General features: G+C 37.4%; 1 pseudogene; it reads right to left on the minus strand.

The window, feature by feature from the left end:
- Nucleotides 1–403: 403 nt before the first annotated feature.
- Nucleotides 404–24,264, minus strand: part of LOC117400006 (probable phospholipid-transporting ATPase IIB) — a 151,784-nt pseudogene continuing 127,923 nt past the window's right edge.

Consider the following 24,264-nt stretch of genomic DNA (forward strand, 5'->3'; position numbering starts at 1 on the left):
CAAGAGACATATTGAAATAAAGGGGTTTTATATGAAACACTAAGAAAATATTTAAAAAATGGATTAATAGAAAGGAATGCAGTCTCCAATGCTGCCAATCAACACTTAACTAAAAATGAATCACAAAAAAACCAAAAAAAACATAATAAATAAATAATAATAATAATAATAATAATAATAATAATAATAATAATAATAATAATAATAATAATATACTTACTATATAACTAAGAAATGAATAGAAAATAAACAGATACAGATACAAATAAATGAGGGAAACATATATAGTGTTAATAGTTTGGCTGTTTCAAACATGTCTGACTGCAGAAATGAGAAAAAGTGACCCCCTGTGGAAGCAAGCTGGTAGTTCAAAAGAAGCAAGTGTACACACGTGCACAACACATACAGGCAGACACATCCGCTCATACATCAGTTAATGAGAAACACATTGTTTTTGTTGTAAATTTTTTATTTATTGGTCTTTAAGAATGAATGGTATACATATGCAGCAAATAAAGCAGATCCCAATCTAATATGGTAGCTCTATTTAAACCAAGAATCTTGAACAAAGGAGATCTATTGCACAGTTCAGACATCTTTACATTGATATCTGATGCTCCACAGGAATGGCTGGCAAAAAAGACATTGCGGAAGATTGTATACACTAATATTATGTCTAAGATACACTTATAATGTATACAATATAGAAAGGTAGACCCGACTAAACCATCAAAGTTGATTGTTATTTTAAATATTGTACAATGGGAAAGAAATTGCCAAGAGCTTTTTTGGAAAATAAACTGCTGAGAGCTTTCAGGTACCTTAAGTAATTAGTGAGCACAATTAAAAGCAGAATCCACATTTAAAATAGATTTAGACATCTGTAACACACTGTACTGGATTGTAATGTATTGGATGTTGATATCATGAATGAAGTACTGTGGTTTCAGGCTACATGTATATATGTTTTATGTCCAGAAGCCAATGCTTTGATAAAGGGATTTGTTTTCCTGTTTCTAAGAAACTTAAGGTTTGATAAGTAATTTACCTGAGTAACAGAAGTAAACAGGGATTTCAAGGCTTTTAAATTACAATGCAAACATTAAATGATGGGTTTATGGGACACATGCAGGTACATGTGGTGCTCTTATTTAGTCTGGAAGTATAGAACTGCTGTACACATACACTGTATTTCCCAACACGACTACAGTATATTACAGGCAAAGGCTTTTGAAAGAGTTCAGTTTGTCACAAAGAAATTAAATATGAATTACTGAGTTTGTGCAACTTGGCTTTCATGTATATTTTTTTTGAAGTTCTCCTTCTGCTTTTTAATCAGAATGCGAAGGACAGTGTTGGGAAAAACAATCTAAACAATTGTTCCCAGAACATATAATACTGTGCTGCAATAGCGTCTGCACTTCTATTTGTGTGTTACTATTAATATTTGCTATATTACAGACAGTGGCACTGGAACCATTTTTAAAGTGGGGGTGCTGAAAGCCATTGAACAAAACTGTAACCCCTGTATATGAGGGAAGCCATGCAAAGCCAGGGGGTGCTACCACTCCCCTAGTTCCAGCGCCCCTAATTACAGATAATGTTCACAGAAAATAATTATTGTATAGAGTATACAGTCTGGAGACATTTATGAGCTGTGGTTATGAATCATTATTTACAATGGAATCGTGGAATGAGTTCACTGACAAAAAAATATGGAAAATCTCAAAACAACTTAAAGCTACCAAGATCAGCATTTTAGCAATAAAAACAGTGTGGAATTAAGATGTATTTAATGGAAGAATTAAGTACAAAAAATAATGTAGATGAATCGACAAGAGAATGAATCAGAAAGTTGTGTAGAAACTATATCAGTGGTGATAAATCAGAAATTCGGAAGGCAATAAAGAATTTCGGCAGTGCCTGTCCATTAGAAGTGCCTTGCATGTTTTTTAAACCTTTCTCTCTTTGTGCTCTGTTCACATTTAATTGGTTTCCATTGTCCTGGTCCAGCAACCATTGTCACAACAGCAGTCCCTGCATTACGGTGCCTTCTCAAAGTGCCGAGTCTTAATTCAACTGAAGTGGTATGAAGAGGTACGTTTGCACCTCACGTTCTTGAGAATGTAAAGTGGAAGACAGCTCACAACGGTTATCACTGACACTTTCCATAGGAAGGCCGGGGTTGCGATAAAGGCGACATCTAGGAAAAATGAAACATGGTGGATAAGTGGATGTGGAAGCATAATTGGATCAACCTGTGCCGTTTCAAATGGGGACGTCAAAAGAAGCCACTGCCACCAAATTATTCCTAGCTCATGGCATCAAGAACCGCTTTTACGTGCTACCAGTATATCTTACTGGAGACTATTTTGTTCATATATTATACCTCTGTACACTTTAAACTATAGATATGGTACAGTATATCTGAGTTACCTTACAATTTTTTTGAACTGCTGCCTAAAAAATACATAAAACAGAAACAAAAAGAGAAAATGGCCATATTTACCAAACTTGACAAAATAAAAACTTAACTTAAACTAGTAACTTAACTAAATACATGGGTTACTGACAATGTCAATCAAAGTTGTTAACTTGAAGTTTTGTAACATTTTTTAGATTTATTTTGTTTTTGCAAATTTTTTTAAATACATTTTTTAACACCAGCGATATGGAGCTAAAGACACAGATATCTATTTATTTATTTTTGGAGTTCAGTTTTTAATCAGTAGTATTAGAGTAAAACTAAAGAACAACAATTGCTCTTTTGAGGTAAAGTTGCTAAGCAACCTTACTTCTAAGAGCTTTTCAGCATGTGGAACTGACATATGGCGTTACACAGTAAAGACAAGCTGTTCATGAAGAAGAAAAAAAGAAACAAAATCAGACTTTTAATTATTTAAAATTGTGCTTCACTGTTTGAAATGGTAATGGCGTGCAAATGGCATAGCCTGCTCGATAATCATAGACGTATGTAGCATGTACACAATACGGCTCTAACCACGTTTTTAGCTAAAATAATTTAGATTTCCTTTTTTTAAAAAAAAATAATGCTTCTCTACCTTTTCCCATCAATAATTTCAAAGAATTAAATAAGAAAGCATTCCTTTATAAAACCACCTACCTAAGAAAGCTCTGAATGACACTCAGCCTATAGCTGTACAATAGTAAAAAACAGCAAGGAGACGCATGGAAGAAAAATATAGGTAGACAGTTGCTGTAGCAAGAGACCTACATAGGATATACATACAGAACATTTTCACCTACTGTGATTGTTTAAGCATTAGGAAACACCCCTTGTCTTTCATTACTTTCTCAGCACCTATAGCCTTCAGTATACTTTATTACTGTATGTATTGTTACAACATTAATTTTTAATACAATCACAGGTGTTCCGATATAGCTATCCAAGTGTCCATAGATAGTCCTAATGTATAGCACGTTGATCCGTTACAGGTTTTAGTAATATCTTTTATCACCATGTGTAGAGGTAACAAGTTGCCCACTAAACTTACATAAAAGCTGTAATGGCTCAAACTGATATGCACTGGGGATCCAAATTGCACTCATGCTGTCCTCAAGTCACTTCAACAAACCACCATTCAGTTCAAGCAAAAATGTCCAGCTTCTAGTCCGAATGAGATTCTTAGCCATGTTTCTGCTTTCTCTGTTTTAACTACAGTGCCTATAGAAAGTCTACACCCCCTTTTAAAATGTTCACCTTTTGCTGCCTTATAGCCTAGAATTAAAATGCATTAAAATAGTTTTTTTTTTCATTTATCTACACATCCTACCCCACAACTTCCAAGTGAAAAAAATATTCTAGAAATTTGTAGAAAATTAATAAAAAATAAAAAATGAAATAGCTTGGTTGGATAAGTATCCACCCCCCCTTGTAATAGCAATCCTAAATGAGCTCAGGTGTAACCAATCGCCTTCAAAATCACACACCAAGTTAAGTGGCCTCCACCTGTATTAAATTGTAGTGATTCACATGATTACAGGATAAATTCAGCAAAAGTTTTGTGTTCTGACAAAACTAAAATTTAACTTTTTGGCCTAAATGCAAAGCGTTATGTAAACCCAACACAGCGCATCACCCAAAGAACACCATTCCTACTCTGAAGCATGGTGGTGGCAGCATCATGTTATGGGGATGTTTCTCATCAGCGGGGACTGGGGCACTTGAAAGGATAGAAGGGAAAATGAATTGAGCAAAGTACAGAGAAGTCCTTGAGGAAAACCTGCTGCCCTCTGCAAGAAAGCTGAAACTGGGATGGAAGTTCACCTTTCAGCATGATAACGACGCAAAGCACACAGCCAAAGCTACACTGGAGTGGCTAAGGAACAAAAAGGTAAATGTCTTTGAGTGGCCCAGTCAGAGCCCCGACCTAAATCCAATCGAAAATTTGTGGCATGACGTGAAGATTGCTGTCCATCAATGCCCCCCCAGGAACTTGACAGAGCTTGAACAGTTTTGTAAAGAAGAATGGTCAAATATTGCCAAATCTAGGTGTGCAAAGTTGGTACAGACTCCCAACAGACTCACAGCTGTAATTGCTGCCAAAGGTGCTTCACCAAGTATTAACTCAGGGGGGTGGAGACTTATCCAATTATGATCTTTCAGTTTTGTATTTTTAATATATAATTTTTTTCTCAATAAAACCTTTTTTTCCCCTTAACAGTGTGGAGTATCGCGTGTAGATGAGTGGAAAAAAATCATAATTTAAATGCAAGAAATTCTGAGGCACTGACACAACAAAATGTGAAAAAAGTTCAAGGGTCTTGAAAAAAGTTCAAGGTTCATGTAGACTTTCTATAGGCACTGTATATTCTCTGAAATAGGCTGATCCCTGGAGCCAGCATTACACGTCAGCCATCAACACCAGGCAGAAGGATATCTACATCATCATATGGAAGGAAACGCAAATGGATGGAGACACAGATGGATCACATTAGTATACTGCAAAGCTACGTCTTAGCTGGTGCTTATCTTGGCGAGAGCTGAGTTCAAATCAGCATGAAGTTTTAACATCTACTCTCATGTAATGGAAATCATGAAGATCTGGATACGTCCAGTGACTGCTGTGAATAGTGCAGCTGGGAACAAGGGAAAGACCTCGTGACAGCTGACAGGAGGAAAGAGACCCCATTGGGGCTGGCAAGGCATGTAATGGAAATCATAACAATGATGAGAGGAACATGCAGCAATATATTATTTTAAAATCATTGCTAGTGTTTTTTTAAAAATACATGTAAGGCAGCAGCAGTAAGTAGTGATAATGCTGTAACAGACTGTTTGCCACTTCTTTAATATTTATTTTCCAAATTAGATTTTTTTTGTATCTCTTCTGTATACTAATAGTACACAGATTTTCAATATGTATATTGTGCAATTATCTTAAACAGCACTGACGAAGGTTCATACCAACAACTAAGATTTCAAGAAATATCAAATAAAAACTGCAAACAGATAAGTAAAATATAAAGAGGAAAGTAGAAACCTAGTGCTCAAGTGCAATACAGTGCAACACAAATCATGCAGCACATTTTAAATCAGCATGACACAGCCCAGGGTTGCTTTTTATAAGAGTGTCAGTGATCTAACTATTCAAACAAGAATCTTGTATTCTTATGAAATTAAGGTCTTGAGGGAATGTTGCTTTTTGTTTTTGCACCTGCTCCAGACTTCTGGTATATCATTGACAGATGTTGTGTATGAGATAATGACCACCTTTGTTTTAGTTTTAAATGCTTTCCAGAAATTCTTTCTGCCAGTTTTGATTAACCTCAAAGTAAAATTTCTTTTCTTTTTCAATTTCAAAATAAACATAAGCATTAAGTCAATTCTAGTCCATTCAAAATACAGAAACATATAAAAAAAATGTGTTGGTGTGTCTTTTGCCATGAATCCATTTTAGGGGTTTCCTGGAAAAACCTGATAACCCACAATTATATTTTCTTTAGATAACCTAATCCTTGTCTATAAAATGTTCTGAAAACTGAAATGTTGTGGTTAATTTTTTATTTTATTTTGCAGTTTCCTGGGCATCAATATATATTATCCCCTATTTTCCTGCACAAGAAAATGGAAAATCCTCTGGAAAGCTGACTTATGCACCAAACTTTATGGCAGAGCCATTTTCTGTGTCTAGCTATAGATATTTAATGAACATAATAAATGCATTAAGTCTTGCTTACCTGATTAAAAATAATTAAATGCAACTACCTATAACGCTAATTAAATTCACAACAAATACACAGATAAACATGGTGTGCTTCAATGGCAAAGTTACTCCATCTTATTGACTAAAAACTTAACAAAATATTAATTGAGAAAGGCAAGGGAGGCCACATAGCAGCCAAGACTGAGGAACTCTCCGAGAACCATTAACCAGTGTCATGTCCTGATGGTCAGTGCAACCATCAGCAACTCTGTCAATATCAGGGCAGTGCAGGAAATGGACACGACATGCACAAACTCTGACTCGAAGAGCAGCAGCGCACCAGACTTTAAAATACCACCTGGAAATAAAATAAAAATACGACGTATTCACATCCTATTTTATAGTACCATGTCATTCCTGAGTGATTACTTACATTATTAGATACAAAGAGTGTTGTCTCGTAAATAAAAATGTAAAAATATTCTCAAAAATCATTTTCAGTTTACTGTAAACATAAACCGAAAAAATGAAAACTGAAAAATAGAGTTCATTCTCCTGACAATTCTTGTGATTAAAGTAAATCGTAGCTATCTGCAAAACAAGTGTGGTTAGAAAGGAGGGTGCCGTTTCAACAGAAGGCAAACCTTCCTGTTTTCTTGAAGCCTTCCTGCCACTTCATTAGCTTGTAAACTAAATAAGCATGCCATTGCTATGACATGCAGGAGCAGGAAGGCTACAGTATGAATGTAATCTGAAACATACAGAGGTTATAAATTCAACATGAGTTTATAAGGCAATAACCATCTTAGGTAAAAAAAAAAAAAAAAAAAAAAAATGTTAACCATATTGCACAATGAATTCTCACAAATTTTAGTTCTGTTTTTGAATTTGTAAGATTCTTTAGCCTTAACTAAAAATTAACAGAAACAGTAAAACCCCACAAGGGCCTTTAATGTGTATATATGTTGTACTATTATTAAAAACTAATAATATTATATTCTATATCTATCTATCTATCTACACACACACACACACAGATGTACAAAAAGAAACGCAAAGCTCAGGTTTAATGGATTTAACCACTTCAACTCCAGATGTAAAAATGAAACCCCTTCCCAGGTACCAGATTTTGAAAATAATAATAACAAGATATCACATTATTTTTACATACAATTACCCATTTATACAGTTGGTTTTTTTTTTTTACTGGAGCAAGCTAGGTAAAGTACCTAGCTCAAGGGTACAACAGCAGTGTCCCCTACCAGTGATTGAACCCACGACCTTCCAGTCAAGAGTCCAGAGCCCTAACCACTACTCCACACTGCTGCCCAGTGGATAAAAGCAGCCGCCATTATCTGTTATTGTTTTGTCTTTTTAAAGACAATGCGTGACTGATCAGCTACTGATTATTTAACTAGCTGACAGTCACGCATCCTTATTAAACTCGTGCAGACTATGGCCGAGGGGTAATAGGATAATTAATTAACAGCTAGTTAACCCCTCGGCCAGAATATAAAAACCTGCAGCTCTCTACCCTCGTAGAGAGTGTACAGAGGAGAGTACGGGAGAGCGAGCAAGGAGAAAGTAAAAGATAAACAACTGCTAAGAGTGCTGGTTTTTACCCCAGCACGATACTTATTTGTTTATTTCTATTTGTTTGGCCAAAGGTGCCCTTTTTTGTAGTGTGTTGTTTGTTTAAATCTTTTGTTTGTTTATTATTTAATAAATCACAGCGCCATAGCGCTGCAGTTTCACCACCGCCATTCATTGTTTTGGTTTCTGTTCCTGGTCCTTGACGTCACCACCCACACGACACTCAACAGCTCGGTCACATATGGTGTCAGCGTGGGATAAACAACGCCTCCAGGAACCGGACAGGGAAAGAAAAGGGTGTTTTTTTAGTTTTTTTTTTTTTTTTTTAAATAGTGTTTTGTTTTGGAAAAAATAAAAATAAATACAAAAATGGGAAAAAGCGGCCGGAGGAAGCAGCAGCAGCAGGCCCCGCCACAGCACAGCAGGGCTGGTCGCAAGTCTTGCCGTGTCTCTACCAGGCTGGATGTCTGCCTCACCTGCCTGAAAGGTGAGGAATGGTGCTTCGCCGTTGGCGAGGTCGGGCATGTAGCACCTGACCAACCCCCTCCATGGCAGGAGAGGGAGGAGCCTGAATGTTCTGTGCCCATGTGGGAGGAGGATGGCCCAGAGCAGGAACCGGAGGATGAGGGGTCGGTCTGGCGGAGCCTGAGAGGGATATCGTGGAGGCCCTCTCTGCTATGATCAACCTCCTGTGGGCGGGAGATGGGGAGTGCTGGGAGGCCTGGGAACAGCAACACCTCCTAGACATCGCAGCCATGGTGCTCAACTACCTGGCTGCAGATATGGGAGGGGCCCCGCTGCAGTGTCCAGCGCCAGAGGGAGAAGAGCCATCCCTACCATCTCCAACACCAGAGGGAGAGGAGCCATCATTGCCATCTCCAACGCCAGAGGGAGAGGAGCCATCGCTGCCATCTCCAACGCCAGAGGGAGAGGAGCCATCGCTGCCGTCTCCAACGCCAGAGGGAGAGGAGCCATCGCTGCCATCTCCAACGCCAGAGGGAGAGGAGCCATTGCTGCCATCTCCAACGCCAGAGGGAGAAGAGCCATTGCTGCCATCTCCAACACCAGAGGGAGAACAGCCATCGCTGCCATCTCCAGCGCCAGAGGAAGAGGAGCCATTGCTGCCATCTCCAGCGTTAGAGGGAGAGGTCCCACCGCTGACATCTCCAACACCAGAGGGAGAGGAGCCCTCGCCACTGTCTCCACCACCAGGAGCAGAGCAGCAGGAGCTGCCTCTGCCTCCACCACCTCCACCACCAGGAGCAGAGCAGCAGGAGCTGCCTCTGCCTCCGCCACCACCAGGAGCAGAGCAGCAGGAGCTGCCTCTGTCTCTGCCACCTCCACCACCAGGAGCAGAGCAGCAGGAGCTGCCTCTGTCTCTGCCACCTCCACCGCCAGGAGCAGAGCAGCAGGAGAGGGTGAATACCTGCTGGTTCCGCCTCCACCGCCGTGGGAAGACTGCTTGCCCCTCCCACCTCCACCAGCAAAGGGTGAATACCTGCTGGTTCCACCTCCACCACCATGGGAAGGACTGCTCCTGCCCTGCCTCGCTCTGCCCAAGGATGCCTGCCTCGCTCCGCCCAAGGATGCCTGCTGCTCCACATCGCCTGGGCTTGCCTGCTGCTCTGCATCGCCTGTGGGGCCACCAGTTGCAGGGTACAAAGGAGTAGTGAAGCTCCCGCTGCCGCCTCTATGGCCAGGGGCTACCCTCCCAAGTTCGCCTCCCGAGGGTCCGCTGCTGCCGTCCCCTCCCGAGGGTCCGCTGCTGCCATCACCGCCTGGGGTCGCTGCTGGCTCTGCTTCGCCTAGGGTTGCCGCCGGCTCTGCTTCACCTGGGAGGCTGCCGGCCGTGAAGAAGGGGGAGGAGGTCAGGAGACCAGCTCCCCCCGCAGCAGTTTCGCTGCAGGAAATTCGGTGGCGGAGCCCCAGAAGAGGGAGCTGCCGGCTACAGAGTGGGGGGGGGGGGAGGTCAAGAGACCACCCCCACAGGCCGCCGGGTGGCTGCAAGATTGCTTTGGCCGGAGGAGCCTGCCTGTGTGTGGTCAGACTGGCCGCTACAGCTGTTTGGGTGGGAGGAGGACCTCCCACCATGGCCGCCACCTTTGGCCCGTTGCTGCCCGTTCCTGGGCCGGGACTTTGGGGACTAAGGGGGGAGATGGCCTTTTAAGGCCATGTGTGCTGCGCACAAGGGGGGGCATGTGTGGCGGAGCGTCCTGCCCCTATGTATATGTGCACTGTTTTATTATTATTTGTATTATTGTTTGCGGCGCAGATAAAAGCAGCTGCCATTATCTGTTATTGTTTTGTCTTTTTTTGTTTTCATTTTCGTAGCAGACCCTGCACCTTTTTTTCGGTCTCTGCTTCCCTTGGGTAGGAGGGATAGTACACAGCTACTTTGCGCAGGCATTGCGATTGATCTGGCTGCCACAAATGCCTGCTTTACTGCCTCGTACCCAGTGCTGTTTTGATAGTATTTCGTCACAGCACTGCCACTTCAAATCAAACAGCTTCCCGTTTGCAGCTGGCTTACCTGTTAAGTAGCTGCATGCTCTTTTGTTTGTACAATTTGTACTGTTTTTGGCTCCACATCCTCTTCATCATCATCGCTGAGTGATAAGTCAGCATCACTGTTGCTGGTATCGAAATCCTCCGAACCAACTTCACTCCCGTTGTTGCTCTCCACGTACGTTGCCATGTTTAGCTTTCGCTTAAAACTATATAAACTAAACAAGTAAAACTAATAATAAAACAAAAAATAATAATTTAAAACACGAATATATATACTGTATACTTTTAAAAGTTGAATGGCTTCCCACAATATATCTCAGTCTTATAAACGCCTACAGGTAGATTGGAATCGCTACATGGCACGCAATTGGATACAAATGTCACCTGACCCTCCCCCTGACTTTCATTGCACATTCCACAGTACTAGCACTGCCTTTGAGAATGAAACCTGAAACGCTAGACTGAGAAACCCGATCATAGAATAGAATGGGAAACTTGACGTATGCACGTACGGCATGGTACTGTAAGTGTGTTTTCATTTCACGTTACATCATGGTGTTGAAGTGGTTAATCAAATACTTTAAACATAGATATCAAAACAAAAATCACAGAAAATGTGAACAAAACTACAGAGCAAAGAATCATGACACACTGTCAAAATGAAAATATTACAAAATTAGTATCAGGTATGAGCTCCCTGAGCATTAACACAATCCTGGCAGCGTTAACACATAAACTTGATCAGCCTCTGGATAGACTGCTGTGGGATGTTCCGCCACTCTTCCTGTGCAGCTGCAGCCAGCTGTCGAAGGTTGGCTGGTCGCAGTTGTCTCCTGTGGATGGCACTGGTGATTGGTCCCACAGTTCTATTGGACTCAGGTCAGGAGAAAAAGCTGGCCACGGCAAGACCTTGACATTGTTTTCTTGAAGTCGTGCAATTGTAATACTAGCACTGTGTTGTCTTGCATTGTCCTAATGGAAAATCAACACTTCCGGACTGGCTTGCAGGAATGGAAAAACTGTTGCCTCAATGACTTCGTCCATGCATCGCAGTAAGGTTCTTCAAATCATCACACTTCCACCGCCCCACCGGTTGGCTTGAACAACGCAACAGTCAGCATAATGCTCACCACGACGTCTCTGCACGCGATGTCTTCCGTCAGGTCTGTCAAGGGCAAAACGGCTTTCATCTGTAAATAGAACACTCCACCATTCTCTCTGCTGCCACCTCAGATGTTCTCTGGCCTACAGAAGATGCAGATTTCGTCTCTCAGCTGTCAACATGTTACCCCTGAACGGCCTCCGAGCATGCAAATCATTTTCATGCAGACGCGAGCTACAGTCATTCTGCTGATGCGCAGGTTATTTCTTACTGGAATTTTTTGTCCTGTAGCCACAGCAGTCTGAAAACGATTACGCAGATGCATCAGTCGGATATGACAGTCTTGGGCCGGTGTGGTAACCCTCTGCCTTCCAGGACGTGGCCTGTCAATCATAGAGCCGGTTTCCTGGTTTCCCTGGACTGGCCTGCTGATTGATGGTCTGCTCAAGCGTGTCATGGTCGTATCTTTCGCTGTTCTTGCGTTAATTACAATCATGTCTTTTTGAATAGCTATTTATACAGATTCTTAATCAACTAATTTTGGCAATTCTAACTCAACTCAAATACCAAACACTGAGCACCTGGCGTTTTTATGAAATCACATGACTTGAGCTCAGTATTTTGTTATACCAAAAAACAATACTACTCAAACAATCAACAAACCTATCTGCTCACTATTTAAAATGTAAATAAAATTATGCATCTGCCCAATGAGCTATTGATGTAAAACTTAGACTGTTGTGTTTTCATTGTGCATCAGTATCTAGCTACCTATCTATATCCATGTTGCCATGGTAACCACACATTTATTTCTCTTGAAATCTTATGTCTTTGAGATGTAATTCACTATATAGCTAATGATGTAACAATCTACTGTTCCTTTCTATTTAAACCTTCAGGCATCATGGTATCTACCGGTAGTCTATTTCTCAATGTATTTTCTTTTATTCTTCTATTAATACATGATCTAATTTTATTTTTTCTAAAACCACAAACTATGTCATCCATGGTGTGTCTGTTCCTTGTAAAGAGCTGAACTAGTGGTTTATTTACTTTTTTATTTCTTATATTTGATAGGTGTTCTGTATTCATTATATAATGATGTACTTATCTCTCTTACATATTTTATTTTATTAAATGTTATGCAAAATATAATAGAATAAGCTTATAGGGTAATTATTAAGATTTTTTTTTGCTGTGGGAATTGTGTACTTTTATTCTTGCCAGGCTTGGGAAAATGCAATAATTATAAAAAGCTTCCAAACAAAAATAATAGTTTGGTCAGCTGGATTTTTAAATATCTTTTATAGTACCCTGAAAGCATCAGAATCCAGACCAAATTTCAGACAGCTTTCTGCCAATATAAACGTTTATATACAACCTTAACCCAAGTCTGTAAATGTTTGCATTAATTTAGATAACGCAATACAATTTTGTAAATAATTATTACATTGTTCCAAAACAAGGTTATTAACTTGGGTACACAGTTAAGCTAATAGTCTGTTGTTATTCCTTGATAAACAAACAGAAGTAAATGCTTTCAAATGTTAAAGAGGTATCTTATCATCCATTGTTTGTATATATGTACATGCACTGCAGAAATGTGGTGAAGTCCAGCTATCTCCTTGAGGCAAGTGACATGCAATGTGGATTTCCAAAGAGATTCAAAACCACAGGATGGTGTAATACTGTATTAAATAATATTAAACCTTGGTGTCCGAATCCTTCACTTTGCAACAGAAAGCATCTCCACAGTCAGCACTCCACATATCCGACCCTATAAAATTTTGACTTTGATTGTGACAGTGATGGTTAAACAAGTGTGACGCATATCTGATTATTTCATTTTGGCCCGTTCCAACCCGTTTTTCAGGGAACACAAAAAAAGATACAATATCAAAAATACATATCTGAAAAGACTTTAAATAAGTACCGATAGTTTTTAAATAAGTAGGTTTCCATTTATATGTGCTGTATTGGTTTTGTTGGTACAGAATAAGTATTTTAACTCAGAACGACATGATTCTGAAAATATCACTTGCCAAAAGAGACAACACGTGGATTGTAATACAGTACATACTTTTAAATCTGATATGTATTGTAGCAGTATGTAAAATTCCCTGACCCAACAGAAAAATTTAATCAAAATGTTACCCATGCACAGAACTACGTACAACGTAAAAGGTAATGCAATTTAGCAAAAGATAAAAAAAAAAAGACACAGTTTTCAGAATTAAAACAGTATCCATATCAGCATTCAAAATTGCAGAATATAGTGCTCAATAAGGCCCTAATGTCACAGTTCATTTGCAAATGAAAATGCACAAAAACACTAAACTAAAATTAAAGATCACAGATTTTAAAAAAATACATCACAGTATCTAAAACTGTTTAATAATTAACTGTTACATTACCGTAGCTTGTCTTTTCACTTTGTTTTGGCTGCATTTTCATCAGGTGAAACTGGAGGAAGCATTGTATAACTGCACAGACTGATTTTGCCATGCAGAGAGAAAAAAAAACGCAGGCTGCGACGGAAGAGTTGGGCTTTGTATCATAAAACTGGTGACATAGTCGGAAGTCGTGTGTGACGGTTATGTGCATTCATTTGTTATATATATATATATATATATATATATATATATATATATATATAATGGGGATTGATTTTATTCTTAATTCAAGGGCGGTAAAATGTGACTGACGTGTATCTGGGTAACGGATATCCGAGTGCTGACTGTATATAATTTTTTGAAATACTGATTTAAATAGCCTTTTTAAAATGTTTTCTTTAAATACAGAATTATCTTGTAGCAATATAACTTATTTTATTACATGTGACAGGGCTGCCTTATCAGTTAAAGTTTGCCGTCTTTGGCATTACAAAGAATGTACGAGACCGCATATACGTATATACATGAGGGGTAAAGAATCAGAGTGACATACGTATGTTATAAGTTAATATATACAGTTTTATGTTTCATTATAAATTAGACATTTTCATGTGAAAAATTGCATGTCATTCTAGTTGTCTTATTTTCTATGCATGAGACAATATGCTTATGACAAAGTTAGATTTACAGAAATCTTCAGAAAATCAGCTTTTTCATTGGCTAACAGGGACATTTAATTTTAAGGATTTTGACGTTATCAAGGGTTGTTTGCAATGCAATGTTGACACCAGTTTGACCTCATCCTTCACCTACTAATCGTCTATACTCTTGATTAAAGTTGATTTAAAAAACTTTTTTTTAAACAAAAAAAGCCCTAAAACATTACCCAACAAAAAGAACTTGTAACAAAGATTCTGGTTCTGAACCTTTCATACGTAGAAGAAATGGCTCTAAAATCCACCCTGACAATCGTTCCCTTCAAAGCTGGCAGGAGACACTGGGATACAGGAAATTTGGGAAATGTGATCCCAGCAACTAAGAATTTGAAAGAAAAAGCTTTCCACTGAATGTGTCTGGGTATGATGTTTACGTATTTTGATAGTCTTTCATTTATTTATAACATTGCATAAATTGTGCTTAATGGACTCTAACTGATCACATAATTGCATTTTCTAACATTGTATACATTCCAGAAAGGCAAACACTGTGTAATACATGAAACTTGATAGGCAGGTCATTTAAATTGTGCTCATTTTTTTTTTTACTTATTAGCCTTTAATTAAAAACAGAACTGTTGAGATGTTAAGCATAAATAAGAATACCAGTCTAAAACCAGTGCAAGTCTAAAATATCGATTTACGCTATAGACAAAAAGCAATATGTAACTGTTGATGAAATTCAAGCTACTGATAAACTACAGACAAACATGGTTGAATAATTGTTAAGACTTATTATTGCCAAATTTAAAAAGACAAAAAAAAAACCCAAAGAAAAAATAGTTGCATGTATCTTGGTACACACTAATTAAAAACCAAATAAGAAAAGTCTTAAACAATAATGATCGACCCTAGGAAAACAAAAACGAAACAATAACAAAGTGATTTTATTAATAACATCATAATCAAGGATTTGCAAAGCATGCTGACTACTACTGTGTACAGCTATGTCCAAAAGTTTTGCATCACCTACAATTTTATGATTGAGACATAATTTAGAAAGTAGTGTTGATCATGTTACTGCTGCAGCAAGTCGGCTAGTTTAAGAACATAAGAAGAACGTAAGAAAGTTTACAAAGAAAGGAATCCATTTGGGCCATCTTGCTCGTTTGCATATGTGACACAATAAAATAAAAAGGCCCTGATGTGCCCTTTAAGAACTCCTAGTCCCTTTAACACTTCTGCCTGTGTTATGCTAAAGTTATTTAAAACTGGATAGGAACAGGTCGACATGTGGGACATGTTACCCGTATCCTCCTTTGTAACAACTTGTGAAAAGTAATCATTTAATATATTTGCTATTTTTTTAACATCATGTAAATCAAAGAAACTACAAAATGATATTGCAGAAGCCATAATACTAGTACAGTATTTCATGTCAGATTTCGAAAGGTCACATTTTTCAATTTTTGTCAGTTTTTCGTTAAGTATATGGAAAACTAGAAAGCGGTATGTAATTCAATATGTTAACGTCACATTATTCAGCAGGTTTAATTCGACTTTATGATGCACAATTAGTTAATTCTATAGGGTGATGCAAAACATCCAAGTGACCCCAGTTAGTTTGTCATGGCACACTGCTTAAGTGACCCCAGTTTTGTTTGTCATGGCACACTGCTTACACAGACACAAGTACTGTAAAGCTGTTTAAACTGACAAACTAAGAGCATATGTAAATAACTTTGCTTCCCATTTGCTATATTCATGAAAAGAAAAGACTTATTCCAACTGCCAACAGTAACACTGCAGTAAGCAACATCCAGTGATAATGAACTGGCCTTAGGTATGTAAAAAAAAAAAGGTGGGAGTCTTTTTGAACCCTTTCACTGTTAATTTAGCAGTCCAGTAATACCATATGAAATCATACTAAATATCAGGTTTGAAAAATAATGGGATATTGCCCACTAATCACTTTTTCTAGCTAGTACTAATTAGAAGAGAAATCCATCAAATAACCAAGAATTAGCTCAGAAGAATTAGGAGGTTGTGGTTTCCATCTCCAGACAAGGTTGGCTTGACCTAGACATCAGTCTGAAAAAAAAAGCTCTAGGGCAGGCTGGCTGCCTGTCGAGTGGGTAGGTGTTATCCTGTTTGGTGATAAAACAAATAATAATAATCATAATAATAACAGTACTGTAATGTTGCGGTGAGATCTGAGCTAGCCTCCTGTTCCTGAAATACTTTGGGAAGTGGGCCCTGTGAGCAGTGTTATTCATGTCCCTGGAAAATGCTATAAAACTTCTTACCTTTGTGAGGTCCTTGTAAAGTTCAGGATATAAGAGAGCAGTCTCTGGCTTTACATCCTGATCTAACACTAATGAGAAAACTGGAAACATTGTGTAGATTGTTGTATAGCTGAAAACACAGTAGAAAACAAATGCAAGTGTTAGTGATCACCTCCAGTCTAGTTAGATCACAGTTGATCACAGTATAGTTACTGCCTTGTGTACTATGTATTGTTGCATATTTATTTTTAAAAAACATGTGTTATTTTTATCCACATGCCCTGAATCCATTATTCAACTTGGAGATTGCTATCAAAGTAATTTCATTCCATTACTGTCTGTTAACTGAACACCAGATTGATGCATTCTTCTTTGTATGCAAAAATATGAGGCTTCCTATTGTAAATTCCATGAGTATTTAGACATCCAATCTAGCATTGGCCTCTCCCTGAAAAAAGAAAACCGTGTTATTCTAATAAACACGATTGAAGCATTACAGTCCACATAAGGTGGAGACAGGTGAGAACCAACGTTAAACAAATAAATACTAACTGGAAATTGAAACTTGAATCTCCTATGTTTACTTTTTGACATGTGTAGCTAACGCCTCTATGAATTAGAGCTACCATACTGCATCCACAACCTCTTTGATTTGTGGGACAAAAAAAAAAAAAAAAATTAAAAAAACAACTTACCCCACCATGAGAAATCCCTGGTACAAGGGAACACATGCAAAATAGAATACTGAAGAAAATACAGCCTAGAATAAAAAGGGAATATTGGGGGAACATTATATGTAAAAATTAAACCTGCTCAGTAATTTTCTACACATTTTTAATGCTACAAGGTACTGTACCTGCATTGTGGAGATGATAAGGCCTCTGCGCATGACAAACTGACCCAGGGCAGCTGAACGCTTGTAGCTGTTGCGGCCTTGGACCATCAGTAACCTGCCAATGTGCTTAAACTACTTGATGGTGAAATTTGCGTTTTGTGTGAAAATGTACAATCAGTTACCAGGAATATGTCATTATCGGTTATGAAGTTAAGTGGAATACACAGTAAATCTAAAGTTAAAATGAAACTGTACACAGAATCAAAAAGTTGGATTTTAGATTTATTTGTATGCCCCCTAGTGGACATTCATTGATATTACTAGTACTTTTATCAGGCAGATTGACACCTGAATAGGGCAAGTATCTGTGCTCACCTATTGCACAGGTACGCTTGCCAGTGTGCTGCTGCGGTAGCTTCACAATCTGGGCTTTCTGTGTTGGACAGCACCGACAGCAGACCACTGCTGGGCATTGGCACGCCAGCTCCACAAACTCATGCTCGTAGTACTTAAGGTAGTCCTAAATTACAGAAAGAGCACTTAAAAAAAAAAAAACTCCAGTGATGGCACTGAGAACAACTTATGTTAAATACTGATACACGTGTTGTTAAAACTCTAAATACCTGGTTGTTTAGTATTCACTGAGTAAGGAAGAAAACACTAGTAAACTGTTAGAAAAACAATCCAGTTTGAAAAGGAAACAAGGGGAGCATTGTAACTACAGCCTTGTAGATTAGCTGAGTTATTGTTTGGTGCAAAAATAATGGAATGTAAAACTGGGTGGGGTGGGGTGGGGGTGCATTTTTTCTGCATTGGCTTTAAGTTTAGCAGTTGCTATAGAACTGTAAAGTTTATCTCCAGCCAAGTTGAATTCTACAGTTTTTACCTCTAGCGAGTCCCCTGAAATGAAAAAGGCACAGTCATGTTTTCTTCTGAAAGCGTTCAGCTCCAAGTGAGCTTTTCCTCGGTTTAACACCTGCAATATTACAATAAGTTTGGGTTAATGATTAACACTATTAAAAGTAAGAGTAATGTAAACACCAGTTATCCATGAATCACCATCAGATCTAGGAACACACACAACTTATGAAAATGTCTTGTGCTAGTTTAGTTTTTGCCATAATGGAACACATCCGAGCCTGTGACTTCTACAGCATGTTTTGAATTATTAGGCTCAGCTTGAAAAATCTGAAATGGCTCAAATTTGTATGCACTGGTAATCTAATTTTCATCCCTGTGTCGTCCCTTTTGGTTTTACATTTTAACTATATAGAAATATCTTCACAAAAGAACAGGCAATGGAAAATGTGATCCATTTTCATGACTTGAATAGACAGTTAATAATGTATTATTTGAAATAAGTGGGGCATATCATTATTATGAAACCCCATACTGTGGCTAATTGTCTGAAGCTACATAAATACAAGTTATCATAGGCAGTTTGCTCTCGTTCTACAATCTTCAAGTGCCCACTGAGACCACTTAGCACTTAAATTATTGTGTGAATATATTCAAAAAGAAATAACATACGTTTCACAGAAAGTGAACAAGTAGCCCACTGGTGCTGCATGCCTATCAAAACAGGCTTTGGACAGTGAAAGTTGAACTGTATACATATTGTGTTGAAAAAATGAAACCTGTTTATTGTAGATAAAGCATTTCACATTTGCTGTCTAACTTTTACTGTATTACTATACTTTGTTTATTGATGATGATGATGATGATTATTAGTAGTAATAATAACAATAATAATATAATCTACTACCACTACATCATTATTATTATTATTATTATTATTATTATTATTATTATTATTATTATTATTATTATTATTATTAGTAGTAGTAGTAGTCGTAGTAGTAGTCGTAGTAGTTTTACAATAAGATATTTTATTTAATTTCTTGCTAAATTGTATTATTTAAAACTAGAAAACCTTCTATCTATCTATCTATCTATCTATCTATCTATCTATCTATCTATCTATCTATTAATTATTCAGATTTCACTTTTTCCTACAAAATTACATTTAAATGTAAATTATATCCAAATAATTATGTTTGAAAATGAATTAGGTTTGTTTAAAATATACTGGTTATGAGCTTGTCTAACCCCTAACAATGAACATATGAGTACAATGGGCTACGTGCCGTGTTTTCACATTATTCAGTGGGATTTCTGTTAAACTAAAGGGTTAACTTAAACACATTTCAAACTTTAACGTAAAGGTCTGAAGATATGAATATCTTGATTCATGGACACCAAATGTAAGCTTTTTGCAATGCAGGTAGCAGTTTCTAGTTTATCGCCTGTTAACATCCATATCTGAAACAAATAGATCCTTTTAGCAAGCAAGCAATAAATATCTTTAAAAGCATATACATCTTAATAACACATGTATTTCTTTTCACAATAGATGATTGTTTAAATCCATCCTTCTCATTGAAAATAAGGGGAGGTGATCACATACTGTAGAGGTTTTTAAACTATGGAGGGAATTGTTCCAGACAAATTGTTCACACGAATAAAGAGTTTGAAAGCTAAGAAACGTCAATTAGAACATTTCATTAGAGGCAAAAATGAATATAGGCAGAACTGCTTTACATCAACAGTATATGGATGAATTTACCAGAGAAAATCATAAAATCAAGTTTAAACTTAAAAAGTAAACTAGTCTAGTAGACAACTGTAAGGCATTAACCGTTAATCTTCTAAATGTAGTGTCCTTGTAGCAGGGCTTCTGTGATTGTTTATTGTAAATAAGAGTGTAGTGATTGTATAAACAAGAATGGGATTGGTTGTAATGTGGAACATGATGCTCTGTGTGTAGTAGCCTACCTGCTGTGTTTAGTTGCGTGAACAAGCAGTGTGTGTGCTTACCAGCTGTGAGCTCCTAATCAGCAGGTGGGTGTGGTGCAGCAGAACGTCAGGAATAAAAGGGTCCTGATTATACAGATCATAAAGACATAGGGGTCACAGCGCTACTGCTGCCAAAGCATCGGTCCGTCTGTGCTGCTGAAAGACTGGGTTCAAGAAACGAAGCAAGTTTTGTCCCGGGAGAAGGAAGCTGCAATGAACCAATGATCATGTGTACATCCGAGGTTGGAGTTGGGTGAACTGTCAGAGGGATAATGGGTGGGATAGTAGATCCCACCCAGTATAGTAGACAGGTGTGCAAGCGGGACCTCCATTTGTTAGCGGAGTAGCGCAAGCTGTCTCCATGGCACTTTTTATTTGTGTTTATTTTGCCTTTTGTACGCCAGGCCGTATGTCCCACATGAGCTACCATGAGGGGTTCTTGTATGTACATCTATATGTAAATAGACCTGCGAGTCTGCGGGGCGTGTCAATCCCAACATTCCAGTCTCTGTCTCCTGTCAATCACGCATTGAACGCGCATCCACTCATTCATTCAATTGTGCAGCAGTCCCATGTTACAGTCTTATGCAGTAGGTTTTACTAAATAAAATACAATTGTATACATCATTTCCTGAAAAAAGTGGAGGCAGAGATGAGATCCAGCAAAACAGCCTTTTAACATTTCTTGTGATATATCATTTAAGCAACACTGCTTCACTGCTACATACTGAATACACTGGTACACACATACTGGATCAGCTGATATTAGTTTTCTTAGTCTCAGTGCAGTACTTGCAATGGAATGTCAGTGCTGGTTGTTTATTTCATATAACACATCCATTCTTTGCACATCTAAAACATGTTTGTTTGCCTGGTGGCTACTATTCAAAAAGGCAAAATCAATCTGGCAGACAACCTCCAATTTGATGGAATGCAGACAGTAATAATTGAACAGAAGGGTTCAAGATTTGATGAAACAGCAGTTACACATATTAGAAACCACCAAATGAGTTTCAAATTCCCCCAACCAGCAAAAAAAGATGCCAAAATAATGAGGGGAAGAATATAGCTGATAAAGCCATACTGAGAACTACACTGAAGATATTGAACATAAACTCTGAAGCACATCCATACACCACTAAAACACTAAACAATTTTATAACATTGTCTATTACAAATAGGGTTTTTTTCGGAACCTTCTCAGTAGCTCAAGGGTAGGCCTCACGTCAGCCTGCAGCTGGTCCTCGACTCGTGAGGCACGGAAGTTCCATCTCACGCTCTAAACTCTCAATAACTGCAGCTTCTCTCACAGCACGGCCATCTATGCTTAACTTGGCTTGATTATAATGGCTCTGTGGAGAGAACAAATATATACAGTAAAAACATGTGTAAACATACAAGAGGTACTATTCATGGAGTAAGTTTAGATAAGTTGTAATGTAATACCATTTAGGAAATGTGGGTATTTGTGTATTATATATGAAAATCCTTCTTAACAGTTTTTGCTAATATAAAACACAGTACACATTACAAAAATGTTGTCTGGAGTATAACACAAGGATATTTCTTTTTGTGATATTTCATATTAAATAACTACATTTAACGTTACTTGATTGAATACTGTATGAGTACCGACCTATTTCTATTTTATTTGTTTAATGCAATCAGATCATTTATACAATGCAACAGTTATTGTCTCTGTGATTAAATTAGATTTCATTATTGTTCAAATAAATAAATACAGATAATTACTTATACTGAGGACTAGAACAACAATCAATTATTTACATATTATACCTCAAAATCCTGGTATTGTTCTTCTGACAATGATTTCTTGCTACCACTAGAGTGCGTAGTCCTTCTCTTGCCATGAAAAACAGAACTTGAGAGACTTTTGTGATGCATTCCCTGAAGGCCCAGCTGAAACATTAAAATGAATGTTTCATGTGAATCTAACCCACTAACTAACAATTACTGACCAGAGAACTATTCATGTTCACTATGCAAATGGCTGCTTAAAAACAAACAATTAAAAAAATAAATAAAACAGAGACAGGGTGTGTGATATACTTTTTGCATATAACAGTCACTTTTACAGCTTGGGTGAACAGTGCAGTCTGCCTTAAGGAGTAAGTAGTGTGGTTCCAAAAAATATAGCGTTACACGTCCCCACATGTTACTACAACTGTTTAATAACGTACCTGTAATTTTTCTTTTCATCGTTAACATCCCGATAACTTCAAAATCTGTTTCAAAGCTTTTCAAAATGTCTGCTCAATTGCACTGATAGTGTAAGGATTATTGCTCACATTGTCAAACAGGTAACACAGCAATAACGATCCATGATGTGGTACGGAACAGAAAAGCAAGAGCACTTTTTTTTTTGTTTGTTTGTTTGTTTTTTAATCGCTCTTCCAGCAGTGATTTAGAGGACAGTGCACTAGAGCGGCCATTTTGAAAAGAGCTTTGTAACAGATTTAATGTTATAAGTGTGAAAGTTGTCAAGATGTTGACAATGAAAAGAAAAATGACAGGTACGTTATTTAAACAGTTGTAACAACACTATATTTTTTAGAACCCCGCTACTTACTCTTTAATGTTAAGAAACAAATAATAAGTGCATACATTTTAAAATTAATTTCTACAACAGTCTTTTCATAATAATGTTAACAAGTTCTCACATGACCGAGCAGATAGAGTGCTAACAAGGTCATATCACTGCTCTCAAATACTTCCACAACCACTGATCTCTATGCAATAGTAAAGTAGTACAAAACCATCAATGACAAATATAGCTGGCAGCTACATTTAAAAGGGAAAAAAAAGATGAAGTGGTCTAAATTTAGGTATAGTATTAAAATTAGTTCAAGTGAAACGGCTGCACTGAATATTTATCGACATGTCCTTATAATCCCAAACAAATTAAACAAGGATATTACAATTAATTGTACATCATTAACACCACAGTTATGGTTATGACATGTTATAAGGTCTCCGGGGAATTAAGTTTATTTAGGTCACTAATTAAATAAAATTGCCCTACAGCAAGTATTGACTGAGAAATATTGCCAATACAATTATGAACATATGCACACAGATCAGTCGATTATACTTTGCTTTTGTTATTAGCTCTGCTTAGACAATTGCCTTTGATTATTAAGAGTTCATTACGGCTAAAAATGTAAAGTCAATTCAGGTTGAAAGACAGTTTATTTAAATTTGAAAATGTAAATCAGGCAATAATGTGTACATTATTGGATACTAAAAATAATTAATAATATTTTTACTTTATCTTGCAAGAACTCAGTTTTTGCCTTCTGTCAGCCTAATTATTAGAAACAAACAATAATGTGCTTTTCTACAACCAAGAAGAATAGATGCATTAGTATGGACAGTATATTTGATCAAATAATGTTTCTGTGCAGAACATAATTATGTTACAATGTTTAATCTATTGGACCACTTAAAAGGTAAAGATCTATATCATTATGTTATTAAACACAAAGTTCAAGCTTTATTTAAATTTGACAATTACAAGTAAAATTATTTTGATGATACCCCTTATTTTGAAGAAATACTGGACAAAAATAGAAATTCTGTAATGCACTTTTTATTCAATCAGGTAAAATACTGGATTTGCTCATATCTATATACATGTTGACTGTTTTTTTTTTTTTTTTACTTTAAGAGGATTACTTTACTACACTTTGTGTGTGTGTGTGTATATATATACATACACACACACACACACACACACACACATATCATTATTTTACTGCAGGGTACGCTAAAAGCTGTTTATTTTTCTTAATACTGTAAAAAAAATATATTATATATATATATATATATATATATATATATATATATAT

This window comes from Acipenser ruthenus, chromosome 4, assembly GCF_902713425.1.
Source record: "Acipenser ruthenus chromosome 4, fAciRut3.2 maternal haplotype, whole genome shotgun sequence".
In the NCBI taxonomy this organism is placed as follows: Eukaryota; Metazoa; Chordata; class Actinopteri; order Acipenseriformes; family Acipenseridae; genus Acipenser; species Acipenser ruthenus.